Raw genomic sequence first — 12412 nt, forward strand, 5'->3', positions numbered from 1 at the left:
GGTTCACTGAATGCTGAGCTGTTTCCGCACCGATGACAACCACATGACAGTACTTTTGTAACTCTGGATAGGCGTCTACGAGAAACTGGATCCTTAAGTGCTAGAATGGAAGATAGTGGCTGTCAGATATGCTAGAACACCCGACATAGAAGAGAATGTATTAGACGCGGTTTGTGAGAATCCTGCCTCATGTAGTCGGCGCATTACACGAGCCTTCAATACAAGCCACTCAACTGATTTGAGAGTCTTACATGAAGAAAAATTCTACTTGTATCATTCAGGTAAGGTGCAACCATTGCAACCAGCGGACTTCCAAATTTGAGTGGCGTTTGCAGGATGTTCCCAACAACAACGCACAGAAAATCCCATTTTTTGTGCTTTTGTGTTGTTTACAGAAGAGGCCATGTTCACAAGCTAGGGTATTTTCAACAGTAGGAATAGCCATGTATGGGATGCTGGTAATGTACAAGAATTGTTGCGTCGTTCCTATCAACAAATGTTTGCTGTGAACCGTTCCTGATGCACCGAACGGAATGTGATCCCATAGTTCCTAGAAGATGATTTTGACGCTGAGAATTCATCTGCTTATGTGGTTTCAACGTGACGGGGCGCTGGCACACTTTGCATTCGATGTTAGCAACGACATTGAAATACAGGAGGCATGGGCATCCTTTGGTGACCCACGGGTCTGATACACATATATGCTTAAACTCACTGGCCGGCTCGTCACAGGAGCTCTCCTAGCTCGTGATGTCAAAACTGTAGCTCCCCTGACATTGTTAGAGCGGGCCGATATGAATGGCATTCCTTCCCCACTACGCCACGCCAAGAAAATATACCTCAAATTAGCGTTTTTGAGAGTTCAGTAATTTTTTGTTCGTCCCATCTTGAGAAGTTTACATTTATTTATGTATCGTGAATATAGTTTCTTTGTAATTCTTCATCCTTCCCAGCTATCTGTTGACATCTTGGATATTCGGGAATCCCGCCGAATGTTTGCTTCGTTCTCGCACGTTATTTCAACAGCGTGCCTCGCTGTCTTCTTCAGGTGCTACCTGAGACTGGTACTTGGGTCGGTCGAGTCCAGTATTTATGCCTGGGAGGAGCTGGACGTTCCCTAATCGGTCCGCGCCGAGTCGAGTGTTCCATCTGTGGTCCGCGCCCGCCAGACGCGGCTACATTGTCCGTCTCTGGTCGCTGGTGTTCACTCCGCCGTCCGCGCCCGGCCTGGCCGTCTTCTGAAGTTTCTTTACTTATAATATTTTACAAAAGCTGTCTTAAAAACTACTAATGGAAAATTCTGCAACGCTGTTAGTGAAGAAACGATGTTCACAAGACAGAAATAAATGTAAGCATATGAAGGTCTGAAGTATCTTGCAACGTCATCATGGAAAAATAAACGCGTATAAAAGCAAGTGGTTGCAGCTAATTTACTATAAATTACCTCGAGTTTCAACTTTTGAAGTGTTCTAATAACTCCAAGTAGAACAATAATTATCTGTTAATGTTAATTCTAGAAACAATAGGACAACAAAATACTAGAATCAGGGTAATCACGGTGAATAAGAAATTAGGAGTAACTGTGATTTTTGGCCACTGACAGACCATTGTGTTTGAAATTGAGCGTGTTAATATCCAAAACATTGTTAGCAAGCATTTTTGAATTATCTGCCCAAAAGTGATTTTGATGACCTATCCCAAAGGCATGGGTTGCTTCTGTAACACAACATTAATTAAGTCATAGTTCCTTTGTTCACTTTAAAAGTTTTAAAAATCGCATGCTTTCTGCAGAAGCCGAGCTGGAAACATAGGAGCAGAATGGTCAATATGCGAAAAATTTGTCCCAGGCGGAGTATAATGCGAGCGCCTCGCTTTCTCTCCCATGAAATTCTTCCTCGAGCCGGATTGAAAACGTTCGCGAGGTGGATGGAGCCCGTGTGCCGACGGCTGCCAGCCCCTGAAGTGCGGTTTGGTCGACAAAGGATTGTTCCGGTCTTCTGGGAGCACGTGAAAAGCCTAGTTAAAGAGGTCCCAGTCGATACTCACACGGACCTGGTTGATGGGATTATCGGAGCCGTGAAAATATACGCCAAACTCCTGGAATTCTTGAGCGCGATGCGTCGCTGCACACTCTGCTGTAATCATGGTGGTTGAAATTTTTTACAGTTGTAAGAAAATGGTTCTGCGTTTGTTACGTGTTATACGGTACACTGGCACGAACAGAATGAACATACTGTGATAAAATTGTGCGTGATTCATTTGAGGGCTGCTGCATTACTTTGTGTTGTGTGTTGCGCGTTTCGTTTATCGCTCGTTACGGGCTTCTTCAGGGTTGTGAAGCTATTTTCACAGAAGCAAAGGTTATTACGGAAACGAATAAATCGTAGTTGCATTATGACTCTGCAACGAGCCGCCGCAGACCGTGGGTCCCTTTTAGCAAAATACTGAGATGGTCTCCCTGAACAACCTCTGAAAGTATAATTAAATAAAACAGCATAGAAGAAAAGAAATTTAATTAAAGTTCTAAGTGAATAACTTCCACCTTATATCAATACAACTCTTACTGGCAGCTCGGAAGAGTTCGTTTGCCGACTAATCACAACTATACCTACACCAAGGCCAATTGTTGCTACAATATTCAACATTGTCCCTGCTGCTACGCATTCGTTTCGGCAGTCTTCGAGTCTCTGCATAATCGTGTGTGCGACCACCACTTTTTAAAATTTTTGTTGTTGTTTCTCTTGATTATAATTTAGTCTGTGGTATCTTTCTCTGTAACGGAGGTAACACTTTTTTTTTTAGTCTTCTGCTTTGTTGTTCTGACCTGTTGACATTATTTTGGTGTTCAGAGCGTCTATTTAATCTTAAAGGCTAAAAGTTGAGTAGATGCTTTTTAGATATTCGATGTGCAGCCATCTGAAGTCTAGTACACAAATTTCGATTATTCACAATCGTTTTCAAAGCCGCAATCAAACTGTCTGCATTCCGCGTCTACCTGCAACCGCGGGCGACTGAAAAGTCATGATCAGCGGAAAGTTCCTCTCCATATTCACAGACTGGTGTGTTTCTACGTTCCTCTCTATGTAGATGTTCGCAATATGAAGCGTGTTCTGCTAAACGGTGCGTCGCACCCCGAGTAGGGCCAATGTCGCGCATACTGAGCCTGTTCTTAAGGGTGGGAATATTCTGTATACCCGTCTTGCAGTGCTTCTACTGTCGCAATCAGGCTACCATTCGTCTATCTCCAGGCTCATAATACTCTTTTATTAGAAATTTGTGCTCTTGCAATAGCGTACACTCGATCATACTGTTAACGCCCTAACCAGTGCAAGGCTGCCCTGTAACGTACCACGATATCCAACGATCATATCCAGACAATCATCAGCAATCTGTCAACGGAAAGGGCAGAATCGTCCTTCTAGTCATATGGGAAAACTGGCAGCAACATCATTCCATTAGTAAACGAATCTGTGAGCTGCAGATGGTACAGCTGACTCTTTGAAGCTGCATCCAAAGCGTGACCGAGGAATCTGGCCGCCTGCCAAGAGAAACGTAAACAGCCACAGCGGCGAAAGGAACTTCTTGCGGCAGAGCCACTGCCAACAGCAACCAAGCAATATCATTGAATCTTTCCAGCATCAACCATTGTCATTGACAACGAATGTTCAGATGTCGTTAATTGTATTGATATTCAATGCGAAGTCCGATGCAGCTACAAAAACGTTTTCGAAAAAAGAAAAGGGCTGCAATTCACACCAATGCTCCGTAGAACGTGGCAAGATTTACAATTGCGTCACTTTTGTTTTTGAATAACTCTTTATTTATATTGGACATTGCGTATTTATTGTAACATGTAAAGGACTCAAGCCTGGGATATTTCACTACTGTAATATATACTCCTCTGTCGATGGAATTAAAAATTTTCCTCTTTTCTGTACATGTTGACCCTCCTCCGTAGTCATAAACATGAAACGTAGCAGTGGAATGGAATGCACTTTTCAAACGGATTGCATTATTTGTGAGCTTTCTGCGAAATTCTCTCAGAAACGGTTTGTGGACGTCTTTGAAATACAGCTCACATGTCCAACGTGTCTGGTTTGACTTATAAATAAGAACTTCTGCGTTTCGTTCCATATACGCCCCATGCTTACAGAGTCTGCTAAATCTGACGCTGTTCTGCGATCTGTCAACGAATATGTTTTAAGAATGAATTCTTCACTCTGCAGGGGAATGTTCTCTGATATCAAACTTGGTATCCATTTAAAACTGGACTCGAACCCGGGATCTTTGCCTTTCGCTAAGAGCTCTACCGATTGAGCTAACCAACCACGACTGACAACTCTTTCCCATAGCTCTACTTCCACCAGTACCTCATCTCCTACCAAACTTCACAGAGGTTCTCCTGCTACCTTGCGTAATAGAACCGTTAATTACAATAAAAATTACAGTTCAAGCACTAATCCACGATAATAATAATGGCGTGATCAAGAAGAAAGAAGCGAAACACAATACGCAGAATAGTACAGATTCATTAAATATGTTACATCAGTGGGAATCCCTGATAATTCTAGTTTCATTTAATGTGCGTCTGCCTCTCTCTGTCTTCCAATCAACGACTGTGTTGTGTTTGCAAAAACGTCACATTAATCCAGCAGACATAATCGAGCTATGTTTAAAGCAAAATAATTTTCTTTCCAAAACTAACAGATAGATTATCAGTGAGCTATTCGTCATTTGCACTGCTGTACGCAAAACTTTGATATCTTAAAACCTTAGCGTTGAGAAATATATTTGGAGCACTAGTAAACTTACAGTGGTTGGACAAAATTATGGAAACATAGCCAGAAATGCGTACTTGAACATAAAAGCAGAAGCTAGTGAAACCCGCAGGTTGCGCTGTTATATTTGACCACGAACAGCACCTGTGCAATGTCCTCAGGAGGTTGGAAGTGCATTAAGTGGTCAGAACAGTGTTCTGTGTACTTGTGAGTGCATTATGCCGGGGCTAAGTGACTTCGAACGTGGACATATTGCTGGTGCTGTGATTGGTGTTTCAAGAGGCACTGCATGCAGGGTACGCGGAAAAGCATCATCCGTAGAGTCACAACTCGCCGAAAGTGTGTGTTGAGTGATCGGACATACGCTCACTGAAGAGGATTGTGACGAAAAATAAAGAGGTGACAGCTTCAGAAGTCACTGCAGAACTGAAAGTCGCACTCGCGGACCCGGTCAGCACTAAAACAACACAAATGGAGCTCCATAAGCAGGAAATTGCAGGGCAATTTGGATTTCCAGGCCCACTTATCAAAGATGTAAATTAATGTGGTGCCAAGGGCATAAAACCTGTTCTATGGAATAATGGAAGAAAGTCATTTGATCGGATTAGTCGTTTTGAACACTATTTGCAACTTCCGGCCGAGTGTACGTCCAGAGAGTGAAATATGGGCGGGGTTCGGTGAGTATTTGGGCAGTCGTATTTTAGTATTCCGTTTGTCTCAGGGTTCCTCTTCAACATCGCGATATCGCCAAGGATTATGTGACCGTTTTGGGTGATCAGGTCCATCCCATGGTACAATGTTATTTCTCGAATGGTGATGCTGTACTCAAGATGACAGGGTCTCTATTCAGACAGTTCGCATCGTCCAGGACTGGTTCTACGAGCACGAGGATGAATCGTCGCATCTCCGCTGTCCACCACAGACGCTTGATGTCAATATCATCGAGTCTTTATGGTCTAGTTAGAAGAGAAGGTTCAAATGGTTCAAATGGCTCTGAGCACTATGGGACTTAACATCTCTGGTCATCAGTCCCCTAGAACTTAGAACTACTTAAACCTAACTAACCTAAGGACATCACACACATCCATGCCCAAGGCAGGATTCGAACCTGCGACTGTAGCAGTCGCGCGGTTCCGGACTGAGCGCCTAGAACCGCTAGACCACCGCAACCGGTAGAAGGGACGGTTCATGATTGCTATCTAGCTCCAACATCTTTACCTAAAGTCGATACTGTTGTGCACGAAGAGTGGTGTCAGATTCCAATTGGTTCAAATGGCTCTGAGCACTATGGGACTTAACTTCTGAGGTCATCAGTTCCCCAGAACATAGAACTACTTAAACCTAGCTAACCTAAGGACATCACACACTTCCGTGCCCGAGGCAGGATTCGAACTTGCGACCGTAGCGGTCGCGCAGTTCCAGATTGAAGCGCCTAGAACCGCTCGGCCTCAGTGGCCGGCCTGTCAGATTCCTTTGAAAACCATAATACAGGACCTGTATTTATCCATTCCAAGACGACTGTTTTGAATCTCAACGATTTTGCTACACAGTGTTATTCATGGTAATGTGTTTTCGGTGTTTCCGTGTTTTTTTCCCGTCCCCTATAAGTAGGTGATGTGCTGTCTATGAAGAAAAGAACAATCTGGCAACACGAAATCTTTCTTGAAAATATGAACAAAGAGCACACGAACATACAGTATGGCATGTAAGTAGGAGACACAGAAATTAACTTTCTAGACTATAATGTTCATATCACTTCAGAAAGTCAACAGTTCAGAATTTACAGCTTTCTCACTGCATCCTGCCTGCACGCCTCACTGGGTTGTCGGTGCGTTTGATACCCTGCATTACTTGAAAAGAAGCAAACTCGCGACTTGCTGGACCCCCTACACCCCTCCATTCAGCTACTGTCTAGTTCCAGCGTCGCTTGCCTCATTGAAGAAGTGCAGCTTTTCATGCCGCTGTGAGCTATTGCCTGTTGCGAGGTACGCTACTGCAAATGTTCATTGCATGCTGTTCCCTGCGCAATGTCAGCACGAAAACTTTCACTTGCACCAGCAATTCCTGTTGGGTTTGAAACACTCATTCTCCAGTCGCTGTTGGTGAGGATCTTCTTATTACCACTGTTCCAACGGTAACTACATGGCTGCGAGTGGTGCCCTATTCGTTGCAGACACGCTGGATAATCCTTGTAAGTACACCAACAAATCTCACACCTTCATTCATGGTATGCTCATCGGCAACGTGATAGCTCCACGTCGATCCATCTTTCTGTTCTGATTTTATACTCCTGACTCTCACATACACACTACTACTGTGCTATGATTTATATCATCTGCCAAAGATCACATGACTTTCTACGCCCTCTGCAGCACCCCAGAGCCACTAGAGTGCTCTTTTTAAGGGGAGACTAATATTTTGTCCCGTGATCACTTCTTGGGGCCAACGGGACACGGGACATACATCGCGAGAGCTCGGCTACGTACGGAACCAGTCGGGAATTCAGTATGACAATGAAAGGCACTCAATAAAGTCCTTACTATGTCACATGTTATCTCGCCTCCTGCTGGAGACGGCCGCTGCAGCTCGCAAGTCCTGTAGTCACTTACTGTGACGTACGCGCCATGGCCTGTGGTTCTTGTGGGCCTAGTATTGCAATGACTTATGTAATCGATGGACGGCCACATGACCAACCATCCACAGCGCTCCAAAGCACCCTGTCTCCTCTTTCAAATGGATTAGTAATACTTTGTCTGATGAATTTATTATACTGTATCCACGTCAGTAGTAATTGATCGTGAATTGTGCGCATTAACATATTTTAAATGATCCATTTCCACCGGGTGTAGAGTTACTTACATGTTAAAATTACTTTATTCTCGTGTTGTGCGATCTGCTTTTCAAATTGTTATTATTTTAACTCGAAATTTTTCGACATTGTCTCTTGTAAGCAGATGTTCATGGAAAATTATGTACCGAAATTCAGGATCGCAAATCTTAGAGTAGGACTTTTTTGTACTGCAGAATGTAATAAGTTCACTGGCTGGAAGCAATACGGATATGCATTTTGGAAGTACAATCGAATGCATGCCTCAGACGTACTTGGCCGTCCACACCACTCTTTGTTGAACTTGTCCCTCTCACGCAACTTCCTAGTGTTATGCACGAATTGATTGACTTGACAATGGGCCTCACGAATACTTAATTTTGAAACTTTGTTAAGTCTGCAGATCCGATTTTGTTGCAATAAACGACAATAGTTTCTGTGCCTCCTATCGATAGCAGTCATTTTGCGCAGAGTTTGTTTCACAGTATCTCATCCATCAACATGGTACCTAGAACACACAAATATAACATTATTAAGAACTTTGATGACCATTGAGTGCACAGAACAAATCTAATGAAGGTAGCACGTCATGTGCCTTTGGAATAAATTTTTGAGCCCGCAAAAAGAATTTTTGGTCATCTTGTATTTTACTTTGCCATAATGATCTCGACGCTAAGATCAGAGACGTTTAGGCTTATACAGCTGGTGCTTCCATAATCTTTCATCTCCAAATGGGATAGGAGAAGTGGGAGGGGATTAACTAGTAGACTTTGCACCCTCTGCCTCACACCCAACGGTGGCTTTCAAGATTCAGATGTAATTATACTTTGTAATTAGGGACTCTGTTGATGTATTTGTGTACCTTAAACACTCCATTCTTCGCAAGATACACCGGCTGTCAATGTCAACGTTCTCGAGCACAGGTCAGGATTGTCCGGCTGAGCTCTGTACACAGCACTGACAACCAACAGATAGTCTGCTAGTCTGCACTTTCTGCAACCCGATATCAGTGCAAATTGTACGTTACAGTTACTGGAACTCTCGTAGAAGATAAGGAATCACTTGGATCTGAAAGTACGAAGAAACAGCGAAGTAATAAATATCTTGTCAATATGGAGCAATATACAGAAGATGATTAGCTTACAAATAGTTCGTGTGCGTTATTAAACCAGCCTTATGAATACAGTTGTACAGTATTTAAAGAAGTTCCAAAGAAATAATTCTTCTGCATGTACCGATGTCTATGAGTCGATAATCTACGAAAAAAGGAGATATTCTTTGACATTACTTATTTATTGCCAAATTTTAGACCTGTTACCTGATGTTTAAAACGGGTCGTACATCTTACAATTTTCGTTTTTCATCTTTCTACAGTTTCCTATTGTTTTGTTTCATGTACAACATTTACAAAGAATGATACTTTTCATAATAACTAATTTAAGGTTGAAATATAAATAAAATATTGTTGTTTTTAAGAAGAATATAAAACCTCTACCATCTGGTGAGCAAGATGTATGAGACAGGCGAAATACCTCAGACTTCAAGAAGAGTATAATAATTCCAATCCCAAAGAAAGCAGGTGTTGACAGATGTGAAAATTACCGAACTGTCAGTTTAATAAGTCACAGCTGCAAAATACTAAAGCGAATTCTCTACAGACGAATGGAAAAACTGGTAGAAGCCGACCTCGGGGAAGGTCAGTTTGGATTCCGTAGAATTGTTGGAGCATGTGAGGCAATACTGACCATACGAATTATCTTAGAGGAAAGATTAAAGAAAGGCAAACCTACGTAGACTTAGAGAAAGCTTTTGACAATGTTGACTAGAATACCCTCTTTCAAATTCTAAAGGTGGTAGGGGTAAAATACAGGGAGCGAAAGGCTATTTACAATTTGTTCAGATACCGGATGGTAATTATAAGAGTAGAGGGGGATGGAAGGGAAGCAGTGGTTGGGAAGGGAGTGAGACAGGGTTGTAGCGTCTCCCCGATGTTATTTAATCTGTATATTGAGAAAGCAGTAAAGGAAACAAAAGAAATATTCGGAGTAGGAATTAAAATCCATTGAGAAGAAATAAAAACTTTGAGGTTCGCCGATGACATTGTAAATCTGTCAGAGACAGCAAAGGACTTGGAAGAGCAGTTGAACGGAATGGACAGTTTCTTGAAAGGATGATATAAGATGAACATCAACAAAAGCAAAACGAGGATAATTGAATGTAGTCGCATTAAGTCGGGTGATGCTGAGGGAATTAGATTAGGAAATGAGACACTTAAAGTAGTAAAGGAGTTTTGCTATTTGGGGAGAAAAATAACTGATGATGGTCGAAGTAGAGAGGATATAAAATGTAGACTGGCACTGGCAAGGAAAGCGTTTCTGAAGAAGAGAAATTTGTTAACATCGAGTATAGATTTAAGTGTCAGGAAGTCGTTACTGAAACTATTTGTATGGAGTGTAGCCATGTATGGAAGTGAAACATGGATGATAAATAGTTTGGACAAGAAGAGAATAGAAGCTTTCGAAATGTGGTGCTACCGAAGAATGCTGAAGATTAGATGGGTAGATCACATAACTAATGAGTAAGTATCGAATAGAATTGGGGAGAAGAGGAGTTTGTGGTACAACTTGACAAGAAGAAGGGACCGGTTGGTAGGACATGTTTTGAGGCATCAAGGGATCACAAATTTAGCATTGGAGGGCAGCGTGGAGGGCAATAATCGTAGAGGGAGACCAAGAGATGAATACACTAAGCAGATTCAGAAGGATGTAGGTTGCAGTAAGTACTGGGAGATGAAGAAGCTTGCATAGGATACAGTAGCATGGAGAGCTGCATCAAACCAGTCTCAGGACTGAAGGCCACAACAACAACATAAAAATATTCTTTGACATACGCGATCTTTTGCTTTAAAACACGTGTGGATAAAAATCCTTTGTTAAGATTGCAAATTTTCTTCATTGATTACCGGTTTCGCCGGCTGGTGTGGCCGAGCGGTTCTAGACGCTTCAGTCTGGAACCACGCGACCGCTACGGTCGCAGGTTCGAATCCTGCTCAGGCATGGATGTGTGTGATGTCCTTAGGTTAATTAGGTTTAAGTAGTTCTAAGTTCTAGGGGACTGATGACCTCAGATGTTAAGTCCCATAGTGCTCAGATCCATATTAACCATTTTTTTTCTTACCGGTTTCGGCTCATTGATTAGCCATGCTCGATTCAATCTAAAATGTTGTTTAGTACTTGACAATAGTTACCCATCGTCGTATTCTTAGAGCTAAGTCGCACTAAAATGAAAAATCGTATTTGTTTATGTAAACTGTCGACGTTAATCTCTAATAAAATGTTGTTACAGTCCCATATTGCCACACATGTGTCGATCATTTGTACGCATATGTGGTAATGAGGGCACTGTAACAATATTTGATTAGTGATTAACATTGTCAATTTACATAACCAACAACGATTTTTAATTTTACGGAAACGTAGCTCTAAGAATGTCACGATGTGTAATGACTGTCACACACTGAACAACATTTTAGACTGATCTGAGGATGGCTAGTCAATGAGCTGAAAATCGGGAATCAGTAAAGGAAATTTGCGATCTTAAAGTAGGATTTTTATCAACACATGAGCGGTTGAGCCAGCAGAAAGCGCAAGAATCGGCTGGCTTATTACTAAACTGATATTAGACGTAGATAACCTGCACGTGGTATGCAGAAGCGTGTTCTGTCAGCGCAATTATGACTGGTGTGTGTCAGTTCAGTCTAGCTGAAAACCAACTTCGTCGCGAATTATAGAAGATGAAGCCTTGACATACTCCCCGCTAGTTTCGTCAAACAAACAATACTGTGTTCGTGTTCAGCCAGAGACTTAATATATGTAAATTCATCACCCGAGTTCTCCCCTTTTTTTGTAAAGATGCTACCAGTGTTCGTCTTTCACCGCTATTTAAGTAGTCAGTCGTCGAGAGGATGGCAATTTTTTTTTCCTGGAAATGCTCGTGTGTTACTATCATGAAGACATACTGATTCAACAAAATCGTTATTTTTTGTATGGAGTCTACGTACATACATAATGTAATAATAGGAACAAAACGAAAAGACATTCTATAACATTCGGATACAGCATAAGTAGGGTGCTGCTGGACACAGTCGCATCGATTAAATATCTAGGTTAAATATCTGGACATAGCTTTTCAAAGTGATATGAAATGGAATGAGCACGTCAGCTTGGTAGTGGCGAACGCGAATGCGACTTCGTTTTATTAGGATAATTTGGGAAAGCGTAGCCTTATGGTGTATAGAACACTTGTGGGACCCTTTCTTGAGTACTGTTCGCGTGTTTGGGACCCACACCAGATCGTATTAAAGGAAGACATCCAAGTAGTTCAGAGGCTTGCTGCTAGATTCGTTACCGGTAGGTCCGATTAGCACGCAAGTATTACGGAATCCCTGAAGGAAAGACGACGCTCTTTTCGCGAGGTACTATTGCGGAAATTTAGAGAACCGTCATTTGAAGCCGACTACAGATGGATTCTCCTGCCACAAACACACGTTTCGCCTAAGGACCACGAAGATAATATGAGAGAAATTAGGGCTTGTACGGGGGTATATAGACAGTCGTTTTTCCCTCGCTTTGTTTACAAGTGGAACAGGAAGGGAAATAATAGCAATGGTAGATAGTCCCTTCCACATGCACCACGCTTTCTGAGTATTTATGTGGATGTAGACAGTTAAGTAAAAGGGGATGTTGTTTTCGTATCTCTTTCATCATTTCATCTTTCCCAAATTTATTATGAGCTTATTTCATATCGC

This window comes from Schistocerca gregaria, chromosome 2 (genome assembly GCF_023897955.1).
Source record: "Schistocerca gregaria isolate iqSchGreg1 chromosome 2, iqSchGreg1.2, whole genome shotgun sequence".
NCBI classification, from domain to species: Eukaryota; Metazoa; Arthropoda; class Insecta; order Orthoptera; family Acrididae; genus Schistocerca; species Schistocerca gregaria.